General features: G+C 34.4%; 1 protein-coding gene across 1 annotated transcript in view; it reads right to left on the bottom strand.

Annotated features, from left to right (window-relative positions):
* The window catches only part of LOC125056703 (muscleblind-like protein), a 164866-nt gene extending 139099 nt beyond the window's left edge, over window positions 1-25767 (bottom strand). Inside the window, exon 1 of the mRNA XM_047659973.1 lies at window positions 25749-25767. The gene's annotated coding sequence lies outside the window, so the exon portion shown is untranslated. The remainder of the gene's footprint in view (window positions 1-25748) is intronic.
* Window positions 25768-27311: the final 1544 nt, after the last annotated feature.

Genomic DNA, 27311 nt, shown 5'->3' with positions numbered 1-27311 from the left:
TCATTATTTAAAAATGAAAGGTCTAAGAGCGTAGGGCGGCCGAGAGGAACTTGCATGAATTTTTCCCCAACTCTTTTTAATCACCAACTTTTTGGTTTAAAAGAAAATCAACTGTAAGGAACTGTCAGCTAATGGTTACAGTAACTTGAATATGTATACGCAATAATTCCGTTTTAAGCGTTCTAATAAAACATCTTACTAAATTTGATGGCAAATAAATAGCCGAAAGGCATAAAATTGAAACGCAACATTTCAATGTTACGTATTCATGGTACAATTTCGTAAGTCAATTTAAAATTTATTAGAGAGAAACAAGTATAATGGTTGTCATAAAGTTTGTAGGCCCTCAGTCGGCACGCACGAATTGAAATAAAAACCACGTGTAGTCCTTTGAATAGTTGATGCCTCTCATAACTAAAATGTAGGGGTCTGTGTAACATTTACTCTCGTTTTTATTAATATAAAACTTTTACAAGAGCTGTGTTGGCCTAGTGGCTTCAGCGTGCGATTATCAGAACTAAGATCGTAGATTTGAACACTAGCTAGTGGACTTTTTATGTGCCAAAAAACTTGAGATGTGTCAGGCACAGAAGGCTGACCACCTAGTTGCCTATTAGAAAAAACAAATGATCACGAAACATTTATTTGATTTATTGAAACTAAACGTAAAGTTCAAGTTGACTTCTTAGAATTTTAAAGTTGCATTTGTTTCTGATGTTACAATGAATTAAAATTATTGTATGGTCACCGAAATGCACAACAAGCGTACTATATTTTAGTTTTTGAAGTAATACTTCTTTAGGCACGTTATGAAAAATTGATGAGAGTGAAATTATACGATGCGCGCGCACCGTGACACAAAATTAACAGAATGAAGTTGCCCACGGAAGATGCTACGGCATTGGACATAATTTAAAAACAACATTCGAATAATAATAGAATTTATGTTACACTTAATGTAAGAGAATAATAATAAATATTTAGTTATTTAATTTGTCAAATGTAAACTGAACTTTATTGACTACAATGACTCCTTTTCCAGTCTTTGATTATTGAATTGTAATTAATTATTTGCATGCAATCAAAAACTATTTTTAATAATGCCAAAGAAGTATAACTTCTTACGCGCGTACATAAGTACACGCACCCTTTTTTTGTTACTTTAGTTTAAAATTGGCAGCATTGAAATTCGAAAATTTAAATAATTAATTAAGAAATTGCGTTACAACATTGCGTTATAAGCAAATACAACACTAATAAAAGGTGTCAAAACATAACATATTTTCTCATAAATAAGCGTTGTAACACCTACCTTAATTAAATTATTAACCAAGTTATTTATGTAAAATATTTTCACCCCATAATTAGCACATATGACAATATGTAAATTTGAATTCGCGTTTTGAATTTAAAACAGTTGAACTATCCCTTATTTATTTTTCATTATTCGTGTTTATTCCGGGTTGAAAATTAGACTGAGTGACCGTTTTCAAAGAAAAACATTCTCGATTTCGTTTTATAAACTAAAAATTATTATTATTTGATTAAAAAAATGTCAAATATGCATAGATGATTGAAGAATAAGAAGTCAATATTTAAATAGCGCTAATATTACACATTTATTTTATTTAATTTAAATGCATACATAAGACACGCTGTTGCAAAAGAGGGAAAAGAATTACACAAAATGACTAAGTTAACAAGTTAACACAGTTTGTAATTATTGTAAAAAAATCTAATTATGTACGAAAGTACCAAATAAAACTAATTTTTTTTTTAATTTTTCTCCCAATAAAAATTACTCGAATTGGTCCAGCCGTTTTTAGTTTTGCTCTTAGTTAACCTTGCCCAAAGGTTATAATCTTTTGTTTAATGTATTTTATTACAATGTATTAAACACAATATTATAAAAGCCTTTGTTAAAATGTTGTATATATCCTACAATGCAACATTGTCTTTCACAAAAATATTCTAAATGATTTTTAAAACAGTCGTAAAAAGATATGGACCGGTATACGATCGTTAAACTCGGATTAAGTCTCCAGTGCTGTTTACAATTACAAATGTATTACTTATTCAAACACCTCCGTTCGGGTAAAGAAATTGATTTCTACATAATTTAGTAGCGAAAACACCTCGCAGGGACCCATGCGTAATAAAAACAAAACATTCGTTCGTTACTACTTTCATCCGAATAAATGAATAAATTTTTAATGGACGGACTCGCCTTCGGTAATCAAGATCTAAGTAACTTTTCTAATTTACGCGGCTAAAAATTTTTGTCACGAAATAATGAACGCTTAATTCCCTTTGACAGATAGCATCTAATATTTATTCAAAGGGACTTTTCGTTTACATAATAATTAAATGCGCTTTATGAATGATAAGTTTTCTTAATAAGTTTTCCAACAACTTGCATTTTAATGAATGCAAATAATTCGTAAATCCAATACGGAGGCGAAATGTTACTTTTAGTCCTCTTTGATTTATCCTTTAGTTATTTTTATAAAATTTTACTGCTTGATATTTCTTTTTTCATTTGAAGAATTAACACAAACTAAAGAACTACAGTCTACAGTTTTTTGTATACCTTTCTCACATTTACACCGCCCAAGAATCTTTTAAAAGCATTTAGCTTGTTTTGCGGTTTTCAAACTGTAATTATCACTGTAATAGGCCACTGGCCACAAATTCTTGTACCGTATGCTTTGTCGAGTCAGATTCTTGTTGGTAATTAACCGTTGCTATAAATTAGTGTCCGAAGTCGGAAGCTCATTGCGGATGCAGTCCACGACGCCCGCCCTCGGATGCGACGCCCAAACATTGTCACTACACATACCCAGCTGTGCACTGGTTACTGCCCGCAAGACACACAACGGCTTGAAATATCACCGCTCGATCCGCAACACGTCGATAAACGGATATATGCCATCTTTCGTTGTTCACATGATCTAGAGTATAAGCTTTGCGTCGTATTGATTATATTAAGATATTACTTTGATGACACGTTATCTTATATTTAGATACATATGCAGATTTCTTAGCTTTTTTATTTAAAAAAATGATCATGAAACAGCTCCAGAAATCTGAGGCCAAGACCTAAGAGAGGTTGTAGCGCCACTGATTTATTTATTTACTAGCAGACCGGCAAAGCGTGGCTATGGCTAAGGTTTTTGTTATATTACATAGTAGCAAACTATTCAAGGGAAACGGTAGGAGAACACCAGTCATGGGGACCACCATGCTTTTTTGGTGGTAATGACATTAAATTGTAGGTTATGTGGAACTTTGGTACTTTCAACACAGCGCCATCTGTTAGAATTGTGACTATCAAATAATAAACGAAAAATTTGCAATAAAATAATAAATTGAGATTTAAGCTTACCTATCTTTTAAGTTAGATCAAACCGCACACGGTGTGCAAATTTGATTGAAATCGATTCAGTAGTCCATAGCGGACAAACAACGTGACACGTAATTTATATATATTAAGATATGCAGCTTGCTTACTTTGTTGAAGCAAGCTGCATATGTATGAACATTACTTTGTTTATTCATAATATATTATAAACAATCTTTCGTCTTATTTGTCTTTGAAACTTTTAATCAGTCATTCTAAATACAAACTAAAGCAGCTAGTTTGTATTTTGAAGATGCAGGTGATTGCGATGTCACGACGCGTTGCTGGCTCTCCGTAGGTGCAGGTAATCGCTCCACGCTCACGTATCTGATGGAGTTTCCGAGCTTCTAAACTAGTTCGCCTGTTGTAGGAAACTTTTGACGCCGTTCTGTACAAGGTGCATGTTCAGACTAGTTCCGATAAGGAGCTGGAATCTACCCTAAATCCTAACGCGCGCCTACATTCCGCTGACGTTGGTAAATGCTCTGTGGGCAATTAAAACTTTCAAACATTTCCGATTTTATTTCTATCAACAGCACTTTAACTTTGTTAGGTGCTCAAATATCGCAGTACGTGTATGCAAATAGGGATCGGGCAATATGCGGTTACTAACTTTATATTGCTTCACATTTTCTTGGAAATACCGCGTACCTTTATAATAAGCTACCAAAAATATTCATTCAATATTAGAAAGATCATGACACATCAAATAGCTTTAGAATACCGTTGATAATAGGGTTGGCAGATGGAACTTATTAGATAACTTACAAAGTCTACTTTCGAAACTGCCGCTTGACAAGTTAATTAATATATTTTATTTAAATTAAGACAATTTGACGAATATTACAGTTATATTCCACGATTATGCTACAGTGATTTATTTTTTATAAAAGTTAGCAGCCCTACCGTACTATAGGTGAAGCTATCGTTTCATATCCAACGTCCCGAATGTCGCTACAGCCTTATGAGACTTATGAGGATTACACGAAAATGCGTATTCGATGACATTTTTCGAGCCCATAGAAAAAGATGAAATATTAGGAATTCTAGACGTGACATGAATGCGGTAGGTGGCACCTATTACCGATGTATGTGCGTTCTTTCGCGCAAGGCGGGCGGGCCGACGGGCGGGCGGCGAGCGCCGGTGAAACCGAGCGTGACGTTCCATTCCTGATATAAAAATGTAAGTATGAAAAAGCTTTGTTAAACGCGGCTTGGCTTCGGCGAAGTGGTAAAGTTTGAAGTGGAAAAGTTTCTAGGCGAAATCTTTTGCGGAAAACGATTAAATTTTAAGAATATTTGTACTGTTAAGGGGGCCACTTTGAATAGAATGTCTTTTGTTAAAGTAATTACATCGATTTATCTGAACTTAATTGTTGAAATTTCCTAATTGGATCCAATCTTCTAAAGACTCTTTATTGAATCCTTGAAAGGGCGTGACTTTGTATGGTTAATGAGGATTAATCCTGGCATATATTTTACTCCATGTCTCGAAACAAACGTATAAAGGTAATAAAAACATGGCATAAATGGTCACAAGAATAGTGAAACCATTAACTCGATTAAATAAGTGGGATTGTGTTGAACAATAACAGAATTGTGAACGTCTAAAGTTGAGGTTAGAGGGCGCTCTATTCGAGGGAAGATTATTTTAACGAAATAATTAAATTTGCGGAAGTCCGGTGCAGCGCGACGTAAGCGGAATCTAGAATAGGAATTGGTTGAAATTCATTTGGCCGCGGCCATTTTATAAAGAAGTACTGTGCAAATTGACTTAATAGGTCAGAGCTCGCCAGCGTACAAAAGACGTATTATACTTTAAGATATACTAGATATAGTAAGATTATGAAACATAATTATACATAATAATATAAATATAGTATTAATAAGTTTTCTTTCCATGTACAGATTTTAGGTATGGTAGAGAATAGCAACAAAGTCTTTGTAATGGTTTCCGCTATTTAAACATACTTGAATGATTATTTGACAACAAATATAAGTATACCCTTGATCGCTACATGGTGTATTAAAACTAAGAAAATATGGTAATGCTCTTGAAATGTACAAAAAAGATACATCTATATTCCTTCTTTCGTTAAAGAAACTTAATTTTGTACCTCCATTAATCATATTTGAAGTATTAGTGTATTATTACTTACTATAACAAAGCTATGTTAATATTAAATAAAAAAACTAATAAAAACTTCATATAGTTCAAACATTTAATATCCTATCTTGAAAATACAATACTCCACTAAATCAATTCCCGGAACTGCTGCATTGGAAAACGACTCGATTAGTTGCCTGGTCAGCTATTAAATAGTTGGAAAGTAAAGGTAAGAATAAAATCAGTACATATTGAGATTCAGCTCACGGCCCGCAAGGTTTTGCTGGGGTTGTCTGTTCCGCAGTGCGCCCCGTGCAATACGATTCTTTTATACATGTTTTTGAGGTCACCGAATTGGTATTTTGCTAGACTACGCCCAATCCGTTGTTAGCGTTTATCTTCTTTATTGATTATATGCAAAACAAAATAGGTTAGTTGTTTAATAGTTATAAATTTATATTATGACATGATTTTTGTGTATGTTAATAGTTTTAATTATTGTTAAATTTAACATTTAAATGCAGTGAAAAATAATAAAAATAATTTTATAGTACATAGCTGCGAACTTCGTTTCTCCTTAATGTGATTTTATTTAGCCTACCTTTTTAGTAACCTCCAACATGGAATATTTTGCTATACTACCCCGGAGACTGTTCGATTTTCCGGAATGAGAACTTTTTAGGTTTTTCTGTGAATTTTTCTTTATATAAACCTCTGAGTTCAAGTGATATGTTTTAAATTAACAAATTAAAAATAGGGGTTGATCATAGAGGGGTGAAAATTAAGGGTTATATGTATTTTTATACGTTGTATCATAAAAAAATAAAAACAAATTTTGTGTAAAAAAAAATTTTTTTTAAGGTGGACGCCCCTTATCACCAGAGGTATGAAATATAGATAGAAGCCGATTCTCAGACTTACTGAATATGCATTAAAAAAATCATAGGAATCGGTCGAGCCGTTTCGGAGGAGTATGGGAGCGAACATTGTGACACGAGAATTTTAGTTTATTAGATTAAAAATTAATCATTTAAAACACAATCCTAGGTATAATAATAAACATTCAATAATAATATTTTTTCTAGCTGGCTGTTTTTAATATTGTTTTGTGTCCTTTAATAAATGAATAACTAGATATGTTATATTTATACTATTGTTTATCTATATTATAACTCTCTAGTATTTTCATATCATCATATATTTAGTGGGAATAATTTCTTAGACAAAATATTGAAACATTCGAGTCAACAAAAAACTATATATTGAATGTATTTAAAATAATAGCGTCACGAGTAGTTTAATATTGGGAACAATATTTTCACAAAGTTACGCTCGCCGCCCGCGCCGGCTTGCATCTGAAACAAGCACTCTCTAACGACTGTTTCACGTTTCGAGAATACTGTTATAAGATTTTCTCGACGAATTTTGAAGCTCATAATTCATTGCGGACACGTCAATATTACGTAAATGAAAATACTTTACCAAAAAGTGCTGAGACGATGGTACTGATACATATCAAGGACTTTGATCTTAAAACTCAAATATGTAGTATCTACAATATTCTTAGGGTCTGTTTCACAATGTATGAATAAAGTACCAAATAGCTATGCAACACATAAATTATTTTGAAGATAAATTGTGCTATTAGACACTTCATCAGACTCATCTATAAACCTATTACTACAATTATAATTGAAAATAGATAAATATAAAATTACAACAAATTTATAATTTTTAAGTTTACGATACCTATTCGTCGAGCGAGGAATATGAAATTACTATTTTAAAAACAATGGTTTAGTAAAGAGAATTAAAATAAATCTATAAAAGCCGCTATTTAAATTACTGGCTGCAGTTCATGTTGTCTTAAGTATCAGACAATTTACAGCTAATAAGTTTCCGGTTGAGGCAATATGGTCGTCACGTAATCTATTTATAATGAAACTGTTCCAAGTTGTGAAAGGTTGGTTGTGCTGTTGACGTATCGTCTAGAAAGTTATCCCGGAATGACACACTTAGCCTGAGCATTCGCCTCCGTAAATCCATGCTTCGTTAGAATTTAATTCCTATTCTGAATCAAGCCACAAATTAGTAAGCCCGAATTGGATTGCTTTGTTAAATCTAAAACTTCATGTGAGGATAATATGAAAACAGCTTTTGTTTTCGTATTCAATTATATAAATGGATCTAATTAAATGTTAAGCTTACACAGCCTTAAGATTTAATTATATTCAAGCGATTTGGAATTATTTTCAAAAAAACCTTTTCTTAAAGGTTACTTACAACACATATTTTTTAGGTCTGTCGTATCCATTGAACAATAAACGAATATTTTAAGACACTTATACAAAGATAGTTTTTTTGAAGATTGTATTACTTTATTACTGTGTTTGATACTTAAACAATTTTAATAATACATACCTGGACCAAATCTAGGCGGAACAGGTAAAGAGTAGCCAGACAAGCATGCATGCTGAATGTCAAGAAAGTAGACGAGAGTGGCATCTCAGGACTGTAGCAAGTGGTATCAGATGGTTGTGGTAGAAACGTGGTATCTGCCTACCAATTTATTAAAAAGGCATGAATGTATAAATTAATAATAAAATATTTCAATTTCTACGCGACGTACTAACTAAATTCTGTCCTATTTGAGCCCTTCCAATATTTCATATTCAAGTTGGATTAGCCATTTTAATATACGTTTAGCGTCTCCCCACACAATAAATCCCTTGTTTACTCCTCCCTACTTACTCCAACCCGACGTTAATCAGCTTCCTGGTCTAGAAATCTAGATTACCTAACGCCGTCTAGTCTAGATCTTTTGTTTTTCGCATGTTTTCACTTCTGGTCAAGTGCTTTGTTCGAAAATGTTTTAGAAACTATGAACGACAGCACAATGAGTTCAATGCACTGGCTTTTGTCTAGGTCTTACCGTAATCTGAAAATCAGTAGTTTTTAAAATAACGGTAACATTGACCGCGTTTACTGTTAGGTATATGTTATGTTGTGATTAACCTTATCGAAGTGTTTTAACCTTGATGCACTAGTGGATTATATATGAAATATTTTTTTTAAACAATATCCGACGTCAAAAAAAGGTGGTTATCAATTTGACCTGATCTTTGAAGCATTCGAATCACGGCTGCGCCGATGGATTTTTCTTTCTAAGTGCCCATTTAACACTCGCTCGTTGAAGGAAAGTTAGGAAACCAGCATGCCTTAGAACCGAAAATCGACGTTGTGTCATGCACAGAAGACTAATCATCTACTTGCTTATTAAGATACAGATACAAAAATCTGAGACCCAAACCTAAAAGTTGCAGCGCAATTGTTTTTTTTATATTATATTGTTTTATGACTATTTCCATTACTTACATTAATTGTGAGTATATAGTAAGTGAAATTAGTTTACACGAACAGAATTTTCCGAATCCTTAAAACATATTTTTTTAAGAAAAGGTACGCACTTGCAAGCTTTCAAGCAGGTCACATCAAATGCCCGTTATCAAGGCTTGAAAAATACCCAAGAATTATATATTAAAGGTTTAAATGAACAGAACTTTAAACAAAACAATTCCAAGATACATTCAAGTCGCGCGAAAAACTACGGACCAAGAGGAAAACGTTAACTCAATTTCGTAAGTTTAAATCTCTGAAGTGCAGTATTTTTAAGCTGTTCACATAAATTCTGCTAAGTATGTTTAGCTCATTATTTTTACAGACCGCGCTATCTGGTCACTAATGGTGTGAACGTGGAATTAAAATTATCACTCACTTCGGGTAATTAACTATACAAAAATATTATTTACTAGCATGTCCCAGATTCGGACGACTTTTGAAATCGATATATATATATATGTTACGAACATACATCTTTATTCTTTATAACATGAGTAAATATAGTAACCTAATATTCTCATACATTATACTACTTACCACTAATTTAACATATTTACTAAACTCTTTTGGCATTAAATTTTTCGAACTCATCTGGAATTAGAAACTGAAACATCGGCTCAAACAAGTCTCTACTAACATAGTACCAAAAGACCAATTAATATTTATTAATATTAAAACGGCATATATATTATGCCGTGAACTGTAATATACTAAAATTTATCTTATGAATGTCTCAAATCGCGTAATAATCGAGGCCTACAAATGTAATAACGCGATAAATTCCTAACAAATTCCTCGGATAACGATATCCCTAATATCTATAATAATGCGTATATCCATAAAAGAACAATGCTTTACATAAAGCCAACGTGAGACGGCAATCCCGCGTCATACATGGGAATACTCTTGACATTCTAGTCACGTTTAATATTTCTTATTTTCTTTGTCTCATTTGTCCTCGACAAGGCTGTATCAGTGTTTTTGTAAAACTTTTTCGCGGCTCTTCGTTAACACGTCTATAAAATTTTATAACTCCCGCGTAAAATTAAAGCGTTCTACATTCAAAATATTGAAAAATAATAGTCTTAAAATTCGAATTTGGAATATCTGAATTTTCGAAACAATTTAACTGACACATAACATTAAAACATTCTATATTCAAATAATACAAAAAATTGTCGTGAAATTCAAATTTGGAATTATGTGAAGTGTTTTTTTTTTTGAAACCTTTTTTATGAAATAATATTTATTACAAACGTGAAGTAATTCATATAATATCGTTAAACTATTTAACGGATTCAAGATGTATGAAGACAGGAGTGGTACGTACATTTTCATCTAATTTTATGCAGATGAAGTCACGCACATAAACATTCATCATAAATTGCCTCACGACTGTATTACGCAAAAAATAAAATACGAAAAGTAAACTGGTTGTGTAATGGATAAACAAAAGCCTATAAAGAGCCTAGCGTTCGTAATACTCCTGAGTTACGAGCTACAAGCTGCCTACTACCTAATACCTATTAAACTTGTAGGGGTCTGTTACATTCTCTGGTAATTGTTTAGAGACAACATTGTTATGTTTAGCCTTATAGTTTCTATTCTCGTAGGTAGGCGGTGACGTATGCCCTGGTAACGGAAACAATTTAAAAATAGAATTGATGACGTAACCTCTGGTAACAGAAATTTAAAAATAGAATCTTTCGATCGCTAACTAAGGAAGACCTTTCGACTATTACTCGGGTTGCAAGTTCGTAAGGAGTTCGGCACAAGAATATCATAATTTAGTTGCTATGTGCTGTAGCAACAACTAGATTCTACGGCTACAATGACTGCGATGACGTCATGCCATGAAACGCGGTAACGAAGTTATTCCAGACGCTTTGGCCGACCTCCGTGTCAGTGGTTAGACTGGTCTAGGAACAGTTTACCAGCTTTTCCTCCACATTGCAATCAAGTGTTAAAATATGTTAAAGATACTTATGCAAGCATGGTCACAGTCGAAGTTAGTCTTATCCCAAAGTCTAAAATAAAGAAATTAATACTTTTATGCTAAGTTAGAATGTAAGGATATTTTTTGAACCATAAAAGTAAGTTAAGAGGAGTTTTGACGTGATAACGTCTTTAAAATCGTTTTAGTCGGGTGACATGTTCAGAAACTTGTGTCACACCAAAACCTCACGAGCGCGATCGCAGGTATAACGAGAGAGAGACGGACCGATCTCCCGTCTCATCTCGAGCGCTGCCAGTCATTCCGTGAATGTATGAAGAAAAATGTATATCATAGTCGAATAAGTAAACTTGTCATTTTACACCCGAAATTTATCATCAAAAGTGTGAATAAAACGATAGATGTAATTTAAAATTTGAAAAAATTGTTATCTTCATTAATTCCTTACTTCCCAAAAACTTATATCACCAATAAGACGTTATCACGTAAACATCTCGATCGTAAACCTACTTTACAAACAACCAATATTTAGGTACAAATGAGGAATTTCGACTAATTTTTTTTTTAAATATAAATTATTGTTAAAATTTAACAACTTAATGTACCTAATGTTAAAGTTAATAGAAATTACTAGAACTTAACGTTGCGCTTTAAGATTATTGATGTGAGGCAAAAATACTGCGTGCATTTACCACCGCATGTTCAAAGAAATATCTACGGGCTAATATAAGTGAACCCTTTGTACATTTCACCGGTATCGTTTCCATTTGATATTGGATAGCAATTTATTTATCATACATATTGCGGGGGCACCTAAACCTGCTACGGTCGCGTCTTCCTACTGGGAATCAAAGAAACGAACGCGTACTGCGTTTTAGTTCAAAATAAATATAAAAATTCTACATCAAAATTGTGTAACGAATTTTTAGAATGAAAAAAAAGATTCATACTCGAGTTATGTAACCTAATATTAGTTAAATTACATATACTATATTAGTAATTAAGTCGAAGTGTAAAATGGAAGCAATCATCGCACACTTGAAGCCAAAATGAGCCCTTTAGTTACCACACTCATAAATTGTAATTTAGCATTCGTGTCACTTAGATTTAGGAACTCTTCAAAAAGTCAAGTTAGTGTTTTGTTAATCCAGCATCGCAACCCCACTACCAAAGCTAGTTGTTACATTTTAATATATTTGAACATATCCATACAACTAAATATTTACATAAACAACCAACAACCGTCACCCAACTTAACTATCGTAGAGCGTAATTTTTTATAGATAGAGACAGCTCTTAAACACTCACACTGCCAGAAATTACACAAGTGTATGGCCGGCCTTTTAAAAATTGGTTCGCTCTTTTCTTGAAGGATACATAGCACCTTATTTTGTTTAACACACCACATTTGCACTCAATCGGAAATATTGTCTTGAATACTTCTTGCTGCAATATCGTCGCTAGTGACGATTCTCACTGAGCTCGTTCATACTGCCCACTGTCCCTGCTCACAGAGGACAGGGAGTCCGACAGTACTGAGTGTAAATGTGGCAAATTAATAATATTAAGACGAAAAGCAAGAAAAAAGTTTTATTTAGATCAAACAAACGTATTCTATACATTTGTTTTGTCACATCAATTCTTTTTTTTTTTATAGAACGGCGGGCAAACGAGCAGGAGGCTCACCTGATGTTAAGTGATACCGCCGCCCATGGACACTCTCAATGCCAGAGGGCTCGCGAGTGCGTTGCCGGCCTTTTAAGAATTGGCACGTTCTTTTATTGAAGGGCCCTAAAATCAAACTAAAAATTTAAAAGAACTATTCATTTTAAAATACATATAAACTTTTCACTAGACACTATTCTTATTTTTCTATTCTTGCATGTAGTTGGTTAACATTTGTACATATCAAACACAAATATGTGTTTGATACGTTGTTCATTTTTCTTCATGATTCAGGCTAATAAAGTTTATATGTATAATCAAATATGAATCATAAACTGAATGGAAATAAAATATTTACGACGGATGAAGTAAGAAGCAATATTATTGTGACAACTTTTATCGAGTTAAACTTTTAATACTGTGCTTCAATGAAAGAGGAGAAAAGCAAGCAGCTATTTGATAGCAATAGGTTACTTTTCACTTTTCTTCCTTTAAATTTCAAAGTTTATTGCGAGAATATTTAATACTTTCATGAAACTTATGATTTTTATTAATATCGAATGCTACTATAAGTTTTATATGAAACGGAGAAGAGGCATACTCTATGTACATTACTTTAGGTTATAACTATCAAAGCTAGACCAAAAATGTATAAGCTTAATCCAATAGACAATAAAATCTTATTAAATGAGTGTTTTAGTAAATTATCTCAATGCCGCATAAATTATACCCCCAGCAATAGGTCAGAACTGCCTTTACGACATTTGATTGATGAATATCTTCGAATTTGAATCCTGAAAGTGAATTTATTAGAGACTGTAAGTAGTGAGTAAGTAGTAAATTAGGTTAGACTTAAATTACTTATTAGTTTTAAGTTAGTCGTAATTTTCCATGAAGTCTAAGTAAAGACACATGTATAAAAAAAAGTGAACCTATTTGCTTTAATTAAATAAATGTATATTCTATACATTCAAACTTCTAATTAATAAACCAAAAGAAATACGTTTATATCAACAGAGAGAGAGAGAATATGTAAAATAATCCGTGTATAGTATAAAGCAAATCGGCTTACTACCCTCTCCTTTCCTACCTTTCTACTTTTAATTGGTCTTTCATTTTATGCGTGGAAATACGCATTATTTGTCTTATTACTGCCTTGCCTAATTAATAGCTTGAATACAATGTTTATCGAAATTTATTACATACAATTTATTATATAAATAGCGACTACCCACTAACTCATCAATATCGAATAAAACTTATTCTTTGGAAACAAAAGAATCTTTAATAAATTTACGCGGTGAACGTCAACTCCCATTTGAACATTTCCACGATATTTCCCATCTTCAATTTTAATCATTGCCAGGAAAATTTATTAAAAATTTTGCTCTATTTTCACTGAGATCGTCGAAGACCGATAAACGCGGGAGCTGGGCAGAAGATTGCAATACACACCGTATTGGTAGCGATAGCCTGCTTATTTTGTTAATGAAACGCTAACTTAGTTTTATTTGTTTCATGTGAATGGATGTATGGCTATTATTTGAATGAAACTTAGACTATCTAGTATGATTATTATAATTGAATTTATTTATTTACATAAATACGATTAAAACTCGTTAAAGGTTCGTTTATTCTGAAATCATTTAAAAAGTAAATAAACCTAAGCGTCAAGGAAAATCACGATTTCATCACTAACCAAAAACTTTTCTATATGTATTTTGATTAAGGAACTTTAACACTATATTAATATCAACGTTTTAAATAAAAAACACAATTAAATGGCCGTTGAAATATTATAAGGATGTTATCAATAAAATAGCTATAAAGTGGAGAACGAATTGTGATCTGCGAAAGCGCATAAAAAATACCCTTTTCTCATACCTCTCAGTACGTATATAATAATAATTTTTTGGTGTTAATAACTACGTTTAGGTGATTAACTATAAATTATATTTTAGAACTTTAAAACTACCCAAGACCTTCATAACTCACAATTCATTTTCGATTTATGTTTGTACATCACTTCCATATCTTTTCCTTGCCTCTGGTTTACGAGTACTTTGTTTACTTTTTAATAACTTCAGAATAAACTTAAAACGTCATTGTAATGAGTTTTAATAACATAAAAAACATCAAATTTACTTATCAAGTAATCCAAATACTTATCAAAAAAGTTATAATAATCCACACTAGTCTAGTTTTCTCTAAACCGCCACGTGTGACTCATAGAAGTATGCGTCGAACGAGTTATCTTGCATTACCTAAAGTACGAACTACGGCAAAAAAATGTTTACCTACGAAGGCGCACAGCTGTATAATAAACTACCCACAGATATAAAAATATTACTTCTATCAATTCATTCAAATCGAAGCTAAGTGAATATGTTAAACAAAATTACTTTTAAATTCATTTCTTATAATTACTTTTAATTCATATTTCTTTGGTTACTTTCATTTTTAAGTTTATTGCTATTAATTCCAGATATGGCCCAGAAAAAAAACCTACCTCAACATTCTTTGTTAATCTCCTACCTAGCCACAACAATAAGGCAGCTAAAGAAATTAAATACATCTACCACCAATCTGTAACCATAGAGGATCCCAAAAAGAAAAACTCAATAGTGCAGTGCCAACGGTGTCAGCAATATGGACACACAAAGAACTACTGCATGAGACCTTTCCGCTGCGTGAAGTGTGCGCAAGCACATAAAACCTCAGACTGTCCAAAGCGGGATAGAAATACACCCGCCCAATGTGCACTATGTAATGGCTCACACCCGGCAAACTATAAGGGTTGTGAAGTATACAGAGAAATTCTTGCTAGAAAAACTAACAAATATGGCCATCGAAGAACTGACAGACGCATTACCGCAAAAGAAAACACGATTCAAGACGTAAACGCTCCAAGAAACACTGCCCAACCATCTTCCTTCATTGGTAAGGAAAACGAATCACTCTCTTACGTAGGAGCTGCTAGAAAAGTTCCAGACAAAGAAAATGCTTCACCTGATGCTAACCAAAACCCTACATTATTAGAAACTCTCCTCACCAAACAAAATGAGAAATTCGACTTAATATTACAACAAATGAGTACTCTAATGAGTCTCATGACTACGCTCATAACCAAACTACAAGGCTAACCGGCCTTGGGTTAAGACTGGCGACCTGGAACATAAATGGTCTCTCACCCAATAAAAATGAACTCGAGATACTAATAACTGAGCATAAGCTAGACATAGTCCTAATATCGGAAGCACACTGCACAGACAAAACCAATGTCAAAATTAAAGGGTTCCAGATATACACCACGAACCACCCAGATGGTACAGGTCATGCAGGATCAGCTATAGTTGTTAGAAACAAAATAAAGCACCATCTACTGCCTGAATATAGAACCGAGCAAATACAGGCCACTACGGTCGCAATACAAGACAGAGGTGGATACTTTAATGTCTCAGCTGTTTACTGTCCACCAAAACATCGAATAGACGCCGACCTGTTCTCTCATTTCTTCTCGACTCTAGGCAATCGCTTTATAACAGGAGGCGACTGGAACTCCAAACATGTGCATTGGGGGTCAAGATTAATAACAACTAGGGGAAGACAATTGATGTTGAGCATCGTTACAAATCACCTAAACATAATTGCTCCATCAGAACCTACCAACTGGCCAGCTGATCACAATCGAATCCCGGACATACTCGATTTCTTCCTAACAAAAGGACTCTCTAAACAATACATGAAGATCGAATCATGTGCTGATGGTTCATCTGATCACACTCCAGTCTTATTAACTGTCAGCTCCACTATAATTGAAGTCGAGAGACCGATAAGATTATATAACCAGCATACTGATTGGCCTTCCTTCAGGGAACACATAGATGAAAACCTTAACCTAAATGTCAGACTTAAAGAAGCAGAGGAAATTGAAACAGCACTAGCGCAGTTTACTAATCTCATACAAGCTGCTGCGTGGAGAAGCACGCCTACTACTGAACACAGAAACCAGCACGCAAACATACCATTGGAAATAAAGATGATGATTCAGGAGAAACGCAGATTGCGCAGAGTTTGGCAGCTGAGTCGTCATCCACAAGACAAGACAGCCCTTAATAAAGCCATTGTAGAATTGAAGGAAGCTATAAAGAATGTTAATGACTTAACAATGCAAGCAAAGTTGGAGTCTCTAACCGCTACTAAGGCCAGCAACTATTCGCTCTGGAAAATCACCCGTTCTTGTAGCCAACCTAACAAATCAAAAGCCCCAATTAAAAAGGAAAACGGCTGGGCCAGAACGAGTCAGGACAAAGCGGACTTGTTTGCGAACTATCTAACAAGCTCCTTTAAACCTAATGTAACACTGGACAACTCATCAGAAGAATATGTTGACCAAGTTCTAAATCAAGACCTTCAAATGGATCATCCCCCTAGACCTGTGTCGCCTGCAGAAGTCATAAAAACTATCAAATGCCTGGACAGTAAAAAGGCACCAGGTTACGACCTGATAACTAAAGAAGTATTGATGGAACTACCGAGAAAGGCTATGATCTTCATCACTATACTCTTCAATGCTATGTTACGAGTAGGCTACTTCCCAGTTGCGTGGAAAATCTCAGAAATCATCATGATTTATAAGGCTGGCAAACTGATGACCGAAAAAACATCCTACCGACCAATCAGTCTGTTGCCTACTCTTTCCAAGGTATTGGAAAAGACAATACTTCGTAGAATTGTGCCAAGCCTTGTGGAGCGCAAAGTAATACCAGATCATCAATTCGGCTTCAGACAATACCATGGCACAGTGGAACAAGCTCACAGAGTATGTGACGCCATAAGAAAGTCCTTAGAACAAAGGGAATACTGCTCATCAGCATTTCTGGATATCCAACAAGCATTTGACAAGGTCTGGCACAAAGGCCTACTATGTAAGATCAAGCAGAATATTTCCCACTCTTACTTTCCAATATTCAAATCTTACCTAGAGGATCGCATATTTTATGTAAAAGAAGGTGACGCCACTTCGGAATTTCAAAACATTGATGCCGGGGTACCACAAGGATCTGTTCTTGGCCCCATGCTCTACACGTTGTACACTGCTGACCTACCGCTATTGCCAGGAATAACCACAGCAACATTTGCAGACGACACCGCTATATTAGCAAGCAATAAAGACCCAGGACTTGCATCTGAGGACTTGCAGAAGGGCCTTGACAAAGTTAACGAATGGCTGCAAAAATGGAAAATAAAAGCTAGTGCCGCGAAGTCAGTACACGTGACCTTCACCCTTAGAAGAGGAGACTGCCCACCTGTAAAGTTGGACCAATGTATTCTGGCCCACAGCGACCATGTAAGATATCTTGGCTTACACATTGATCGTGGATTAACGTGGAGGCACCACATCAGATGTAAAAAGCAGGAGCTACAGCTAAAGTACAACAGCCTTTACTGGATGCTAGGAAGAAACTCAAGACTTTCTCTAGATAACAAACTTCTTATATATAAAGTCATCCTTAAGCCCATTTAGACATATGGCCTCCAACTGTGGGGCGGCGCAAGTGATACCAACATAAACATACTCCAGCGACAACAGAACAAGATCCTAAGAGCAGTTGCAGAAGTACCCTGGTACATAACAAACAATGAAGTTCACGAGCACCTTAACATGAGAACAATCAAAGAAGAAATCCGGAGACTGGCAGCTAAATACAAAGAGCGGTTAAGCTGTCACCCGAATAAACTTGCTCGCCAACTCACCATTAGACAGTATGTGAGTCGACTAACACGTCACCATGTTCTAGAGCTAGAAGACCGGCAGTAGCTCTAGACAGAAGATGAGTAGATGCTTCCAATGGGAAGTCACTCCACATGACAGCACCACAGAAAAAATTTGCTCATAGCCTTGGGGCTGATTGCAAATAAACGCAGAAAAAAAAAAGAAGAAAAAAGTTTATTGCATGCACGGCTATCTTTTATTGTGATTATTTTAAGAACGACTACAATGTTATGTTAATCTTGAGTATTATTCTCATGTAAGTGACATTTGTTGTCTTTTTGAGAAAATAAAGTCTTTAAACCTAAGTAATCACTGATACGGGCAAGAACTTTAAATATATATTTCTCAGCCATATCGACACCAAAACATTTTTACAAAGCTTACACAAATATAGGGGCACCGACACGTAATAATTTAAGGACTTACCGGGTGGAAATGTAAAAACTTCATTCTGTGAATTCCACACTTCTAAACCGAAGTTGGTTTAAGTTGGAATTTATGTCGTGCGAGTGTTACGGTGCTAAGCACGAAGGAACATGCGAGTTAGCGTCGCATTCATCACGACGACATATCGCACCGTCACTCCCCGCATATGCACTGGTCGGAGCCGCTCTTGTTTGTTAAATACACTTTGTGATGCTATCTTGAGATTGCATGGCCAAAGGAATACGGATAATAATACGAGTTTGCAAGACAATTTCTTTGAAATGGTGTGGTATGGATGTGGGTACGTCGATATAAGTTTAGGATTAGAATAACGAAAAAACATAATTCGGTGATAGTAGTTCTCTGATACAAAATACCATAGTTGCTCACCTCAGACTTTGAGAGCGATTTTCGTTTAATGTTTGTTTAAATTATATTATTGTTTTGATTAATTAATTTTATTACTTCTTGTATGCTATGTTTGCCTGTAAGTGCTTGACACATTGAAAACTGTATTTTATTTTTCTTCTGACAATGTATTAGTGTGCCAAGCGTTGGAAAGCTTTTATAAATAAATAAAGTGTTTGTGTGTTGTACCCAAATAGTCACATAAATTGATTATATTTACTAAAATAAATTTTATCTGTAGAAGAATGTTTGTGATTATAAAATAGTGTTACCTTGTTATTCAATGTGCATAGGTAGTACTGGAAAAATATATTGATATAACTATAAAATTGAACTGTCAAACAAAAGTCGAGCAATTTCATTCTGAAAATAGTCATCCGAAAAAGTAATTTTTTACTTCACTGCGTATGCAATTATGAAAGTTTTAGCTTAAATAAAAGGAAGATGTGATTTCATTTTAAAACTTATGCTTAAAAATGTGCACCTTTTGAGCTTTGGGAGAAATTGTAACGAACTTTTTAAAAATATGTTATAAAGATGGCCGTACAAAAAGGTATCTTAAAACAATCTAGTCGTGGATTATATTTGTATTGTCATCTTTGTTAAGAAATTTAATTCCCGAATAGTTAACGACTGATGTCAAGACAGAGGTCAGTGACATACCGATACCAATTGAATTCAACATATTTAAACCTTTACTAAAAGTAAGCTTTAACCGTTCTATAAATGTCATTTGAGTATGACGGACAGGTGTGGAACGAAGTTCTTTTGTAGTGGACTGCATGAAAAAATTACCTAGAGATATTTTTGTCACTACGAGCTGTCAGAGCTATTATCAACTACTACTATTCAGATATTTTTTTAACAATTAAATCATAAGATACTGTATGTATGGTGGGGAGTGTAATATATATATGCCAAAATACGCATTTAATTTATCATGTGTGTGTGTGTTAGGTACACAAAACCATAGGTACACAACCAAGGTAAGAGGTGTAAAAAACGTTGATAGTAGAAGTTTTTTTTATAGGCAAAAAGGGCAGAAGGCTCATCTGATGTAAAAACGTCACTTACGTCACTTATGACGCCGCCCATGGACACTCTCCATGCCAGAAGGCTCCCGTTATCTTTAAAGTACTACGGACAAGGAGTTCTAATTTTAACCTCCTTGTAACCTATTAATTATAACCTCCATACATGACAATTGGCAAAAAAAATGGCTGAGAAAGCTAACAAACTATAATCCACTGAAGCAATCAATTAATAATGTATTGAAATGTATAGTAAAATATTGTACAGAATATAATTAGTCTAGACAAAACTATAAAACATTAAGTGCGTATTGTATTCACACTTAACATATGCATAACTTCTAAAGACATTGGCATAGCTTCCACGTCGTTGAAATGGAACACGATAGTAGATGGCGCTTTTGGCGCGCACTTGGTAATAAAAACTTTCGTAATTACACTCATTTAAGCAAGTAATGCGTTGACGGGATGTCGTGCCAAATATTGCCATTTTTATAACACGATATTGTAAAGTTCTTTAGTTAGTTTCAAGACGTTGTAACCTCGTAACGGTGGCAATAAAATTCAGTATATGCATGACGCATTAAATTTTCTAAATTTCACATGTTAAGTTAAATAACTATATACTAAGTCTAATAGAATGAACAATGTTTTTCATATAGTAATTGCATAAAACATTTTTGTGCTCAGGAAACTTGAGCAACGCGCGGTGGGCGCTTTTGGAATCAGCACGAAAACAAATTGTCTGTATTCGTGTTAAACTATACCTAATGAAAAATCTGTGCGTTTTTGCTGGAGGATTGACGATATCGTTTTGATGTATGTAATTACTTGACAAAAGTATCGAAAAGTTTTTACTATAGAACACGAAACGTCGTGACTGTTAACTATAATTTCTTTTAATGTTACTGGGGTTAATAAATTATTACAGAGCACAGTTAAACGAACTACGGGATAAGTAAGGTAAGGGATTAGTTTGTCTATTAAACTAGTTAATTAAGTCTGTAATTCAATTGAAGTTTCTAGTGTTCTTGTAATTAAATGTCAGTAAGATGTAGGTATTGTTTTAATTTTGACTTGATTAACGATTTATCTTTTTCAGCAAACGAAGAAGACGTTTTAAGATTTCACTCACGTTAATTTTCTCTAAAATGTAATACATGTCACGAACCATAAAATCAGAGTGGATAATACTGCAGGAAAAACAAGAAACATTAATAATAATTTGTAAATAATTTGTTCGGTGAAATTATAATTCGCATCCGGACATGAGGGCGGTGTCAGGCAGTGACAGACGACGACTTGCTCGTAGAAACTTTTCTAATTATGTACATTTTGTAGCTAAGAAAGTAGCCAGCCACTCTTCACGTCATATTTTGCGTTTTTTTTTTATAGAACGGGGGGCAAACGGGCAGGAGGCTCACCTGATGTGAAGTGATACCGCCGCCAATGAACACTCTCAATGCCAGAGGGCTCGCGAGTGCGTTGCCGGCCTTTTAAGAATTGGTACGCTCTTTTCTTGAAGGACCCTAAGTCGAATTGGTTCGGAAATACTTCAGTGGGCAGCTGGTTCCACATAGTGGTTGTGCGCGGCAAAAACTGCCTTGAAAAACACTCAGTTGTGGAACGGCGGACGTCGAGGTGATACGGGTGGAATTTCGTATTCTGTCTCGACGAAAAGTTAATGTAAAGTATCCTGAGAAATAGTGTGCATGTACCCTTTAAAAGTTATGTTTCTTTTATTCGGGTTTATTGATTTACGACATGCTCTTCATTTAACACTATGGAACCAAGGGGCTATAAAAGAAAGAAAGGTAGGCAATTTAAAAGGTGGGCCGATGAAATCATGGAAATGGCTGGAAAGACTAAGACCTGGACGAGATTGGTATACAATAAGGAAAAATGGAGGACAATGAGGGAGGGCTTTGCCAGTAGGCACACAGAACGAGTTATCGTAGATTAAGAAAAACAATAGTTATAATGTATATATTTTGTATTTCTGATATAAGGCTATAAATAAATAAATTTAAACTACTCCGCATTTGTAATTTTATATTTTTGATATCGCTTCTTTCCAAAAAATGACGTAAGTGACGTTATATCGTCAGCCACCAACTGTTTAAAATTCGACTCGCTGCTTTCTTACGACATAAAGTCTATTATGAAGTGATATAAAAACCTGTATTTATTCGTGGCGTAGCAATTATTGCTCTAAAGACGTTGAAAACTGATACCCACACGTTTAGCAAAGGTTAAAGCAATGTGTATTATTCCTAATTGGATCTTATATCACACATAATAATAATAAACGACACGTTTGACACATCTAATATATAAAATTCTCGTGTCCCAATGTTCGTTCCCATACTCCTCCGAAACGGCTCGACCGATTCTTATGAAGTTTTTTATGCATATTCAGTAAGTCTGAGAATCGGCTACTATCTATCTTTCAAACCCTAAATGATAAGGGGTGTCCGCCCCAAAATTTTATTTATTATCTTTTAGACAAAACATTTGTTTTTATTTTTTTATGATACAGCATACAAAAATACGTATAATCCGTAATTTTCATCTATCCTCTACGATCAACCCCTATTTGTTAGTTAAGAACTTATAACTTGAACTCTGGGGTTTATATAGAGAAAAATCACAGAAATACCTAAAAAGTTTTCATGTTGGTATGTACTAAAGAGGTAGGCAAGGTATTAAGGAAAACGAAGTTCGCGGGGGCAGCTAGTAAATATATAATATTTTCGCCTTTTTAAATGTCAGAGGTTATGTTCAATAGAGAGAAGGGATTCTTAAGGATTTTTCTCTAATATATTTAAAACTAAATATTAGTCTTACACAGTTTTTATTTAAGTGTGGTCCACAATTTTATCTGCTTTGGTTCTGCTTTATAACTAAGTTTATTAACTTAAGCAATGTAACATAACATAACATTGCTTAAGTTAATAAACTGACTATTCCAAATAGAAATAACTTTTTAATTCGGGCCAGTAATTAAAGTAGTAATATGTAGATTAGCGCATCAAGAAACTCTGTAAGTTTCTAATATGATAAACTTTTGAAAGCAGATATGAAGATTGAAGAAAGTTCGCAACTCTTACATAACAGTGTAGTAATTTTCTCCGTCCACCGTAAACAAGAAACATAACTTTTAGAGGGTACTTGCACACTATTTCTCGGATACTTTACAGTGAAACCTTTCGTCAAATGGTGTTGTGAGATGAAACGTGGAGTTTTATGTTTTCTTGTCAAAATATTGAGCTGAAAGCCTTTAGTAGTGTTCACTAAATGTAGTGCAGGATTTTCAAAATTCACTCTTCATTCTGATCCGTATATGTTTTACAGTTTGGACGGTAGAAGGTCTTAGGTGCATATTAATAATCAAGTCATAATTCCGTATTGAACACTATCAAGGATATTAAATCTTACGGTTGGTTGGTTACTTGAGTTAAGTTTTGGATTTTGTACATAATTGTAGGAAATTATTAAAATTCAATACATACTATTTAATATATTATTCGCATTATGTCGCAGGCTCTGAAAATACAGTATTTATACACCAGGAGTGTGATAAATAATGAGCAGTGTTGGCCTAGTTGCTTCAGCGTGCGACTCTCATGCCTGAGGTTGTAGGTTCGATCCCCGGCTGTGCACCAAAGACTTTCTTTCCATGTGCGCATTTAACATTCGCCCGAACGGTGAAGGAAAACATCCTGAGAAAACCGACATGTCTTAGACCCAAAAAGTCGACGGCGTGTGTCAGGCAAAGGTGGCTGATCACCTACTTGCCTATTATATTGAAAAATGATCATGAAACAGATTCAGAAGTCTTGGCCCAGACCTAGAGGTTGTAGCGCCACTGATTTATGTTTATTTTAGTGTGACATAGTGTATTCGTATAATTTGTTTTTTGTTAATAAATTAATTATTTTTTATGACTATGTAATAACATATAATCTTCTATTAATTGCGTATTTTTTCACCCCCTTAATCATAAAAAAATCTAATGCTACCTACGGTCTAATTGGACCATTTTAACTAAGGTCTCGTATTAACAAATTGTAAACACAATTTGGCCGAAAAAGACTATACTAGTGAATCTTATCTACTAATTAAATAGACAATGTTGTTTCTAGATATTCATTACAATAGGTGACAGGTGAATGAGTCGAAGTCCACGCCCACCTACGCAGTAATGTCTCATTTGACTAAAATAGACTACTAAAGGCCATTATGAGAGATTAATGAAAATTGAAACACTCCGAGGTCAATATTAGGCCAAATATATCTCAACGGGACTCCGCAAATACAGATAAATGTCTACTAACTTCATGTGATGTAACTAACGCAATTATTTTAACTAGACCAAGCTTCCCCTCCAATCATAATTTCTACTTAACACTGAGTTAATATTAATATTTGCCGTTTAAACTTGGAACATAAACAAACGATAAATTAATGCAATCCCGACATTAGCCACCCGATCCTCGCGATCAATCTCGTGGACATTTAAAACTGCTTTTAAAATAGGTGCACTCAACGTATTAAATTCGCTCAATGAGTCACTGGGCGGCCACTATGCATCTTAAAAACATTTAAAACGCCCCCCGTAATATGAGTAACAGCTTATTTGGACATAAATTGTTGGACTCGTTCGTCAAACGACTCAATGAATGATGCAATCAGTTAGAGTATGCTCGATTCAAGTCGCATAAACAAATGTCATTTGGATTCGAGTCATTTCTTGGTTCTAGCAGGGGCTACAATTTGTTTACATTATTGATGTCCGCTGTGTCTACGTAGGGAAAAGTACTCGTAGTAGTCAAGGCTTTTCTTTAAACAAAAACGAATTCGGTTTAACTGTATCCTAACATGCAATTAATAAACGATGATTATTTATATTAAGAATAGTTTAGAATAAGGTTTAATTTAATATTTTTACCGATAATCATATTTCTAAATTTGATCGTTGATATATATACTTATCACTCATAATATATTAAACATAAACATAGTTTACAACCTATACCAATTGATTTTCGACACAATAGTAATTTTAACAAAGAATTCAGAACACCGGTAACGCAGTGGCTTTAAAATATTATTATACAAAATAATGAAAGCTCTTTGTTAAAGTCTAGCAACATGTGGAAATATTTCCAATTGTGTAACGTTCATGTTAGTGAAAATAGACCGGAAATAAACTGTACAAAAGGTAATGTGCACGAATAACAAAATAATCTTGCAATCCAATAGCATGCACATTATCTGCTGTTTGTTTTTAATTTCGTATTTTTATAAGGGCGAGTTCAGATTAAAAAGCGAGAATATCTTTTGTGGATGCTATTCATCATAACAGATGATTAATCAACGCGGCCGCCGGCATTTTGAGCGCGCATTAATGATTGCGAAGGTTTTTCTTGGGCTAGCACGTGCCGCGAACCGATTTAAGCCCCTCTTGTTTCACAATTTACGCCTTTGATGATTTTTACGAGCGCTTCAAGTTATTAATTACACAAATTTTATTTCAGTTTCCGTGCGCTTGGAGCTAAAGTAAGTGAAATCGACTGTACCTTCAAACGTTGAGTCGAAGGAAAACTGGCAGCTATCTGGAAAAAAGAAAATCCTGTTAATTCACAAGGCTTATTAAGACTAAGTAATGACAGTGTTCGGAGTGAATAACCGTTTATAGTTGAGTGGTGAAAGAAAAACATGGGGGAGGGATTGTGCTTTTATTGAAACCAATCTCACCACTTGCCGCGACTGACTGCGTTCCGGGTTGAATGCACGTAATTGCTTCGTCATTCAGATGATCGCAGCTCCACCCGCTTGTCTTGTTGACTGTACTCGCAGGCACTCGCTTTGTGCACGCAGCCTTACCTCCGCTGACATGTGCTATTGTCTAGGGAGTTTCGTCGCCCGCTTTTATGACGGCAACAAGTTTCAGCTCGCGTTTTAACAAAACCTTTTTTATATTTTTCCCCAGTAAAATAAAGGCATCCCTCAAAATACAGCCTAATTCCTATTGACAAAACTAGTGCGCCCGTTTGAAATATTGTCAGGATTTTTCTCGCTTACAAAATAAATAATAACGCGTCCTGGCCGAGCGTTATTTTATAAATATCAACGTGTTTTTATTAACGAATCATAACGGTAAAAACATTTTAATACCATAATTAAGTAAGAACGCTGCCTAGAATTTCTTAATTTAAAACGCTCCTTGATACTTAGTTGTTTCTCGAAGAAATTTAATTTCATTTCATAACTTCTTTCATCTGTTTAACAATATTAAGTGCTCGACTTTATCTCGGGGGAATTGACGTAAAGGGTCGTTTAAGATCTTGTAAACCTTGGATTTTTATCCCTTTTTAATGACGGAAGACTAAAAGAATAGACCTGGATCTGTCAAACAGTAATGGGGTAATTTGAGCCGCACAAAAGCAAGTAGGTTAGCGATGCAGTGCGCGCTTTTGTCTGTTCCCGACTTATTCCTATTTTCATTTCGAAAATTGCAAGAAAGTGAACGTTAAAGGAAAAAAGATAAAATGAAAGTACAGTCTGTGTTTTAATGGGTTAATTAGCCGGCGATCCTACGGTCGGAGCTTTAATTAAAATGAAAAATTTTCGTGACTAGACTGAGGGAATTAATTGCTCACTTCCCTGAAACTATTCAGGTGAGAAGTGTAAATAAGCATTCGCAACAACGTCAATTAAATAATTATATAAAAATCAACATTTTGAGTCCGTTACCAGAAAGTAGGTAGTTCACGTATATAAGGCTAATGAAAAGTGAAACGTGGAAGGTCAATTAGTACTTGGAATTAAGTCAAGTGGTTTCAAGAAATGAATTTTTATTCCTAACATCCATCATGTTGTACGACTATTCCGTGTAATCTTATATTTCATTGAAATTTATATTTCGATAAGATTTTTATTAAAATTTATAATTATCATAGTGAGGTGTGAAAAAATCTGAATGCCTCTTTAGCAAAAAATCCTTTTATTTATTGGCCTTATTAAATATTTCGTTTTGATAAGTTTATTTATCATGGTATAACGTTTCGTAGGGGTTTTGTCAAGAATGAGCGATCAGTCCAAAGGTTTCTCCACATGCACGTCAAATCCTTCCCATAGTT

This window comes from Pieris napi, chromosome 15 (genome assembly GCF_905475465.1).
Source record: "Pieris napi chromosome 15, ilPieNapi1.2, whole genome shotgun sequence".
Lineage (NCBI taxonomy): Eukaryota > Metazoa > Arthropoda > Insecta > Lepidoptera > Pieridae > Pieris > Pieris napi.
Note: the sequence above shows the minus strand (reverse complement) of the source record. Positions and strands in the feature narration are given on the sequence as shown.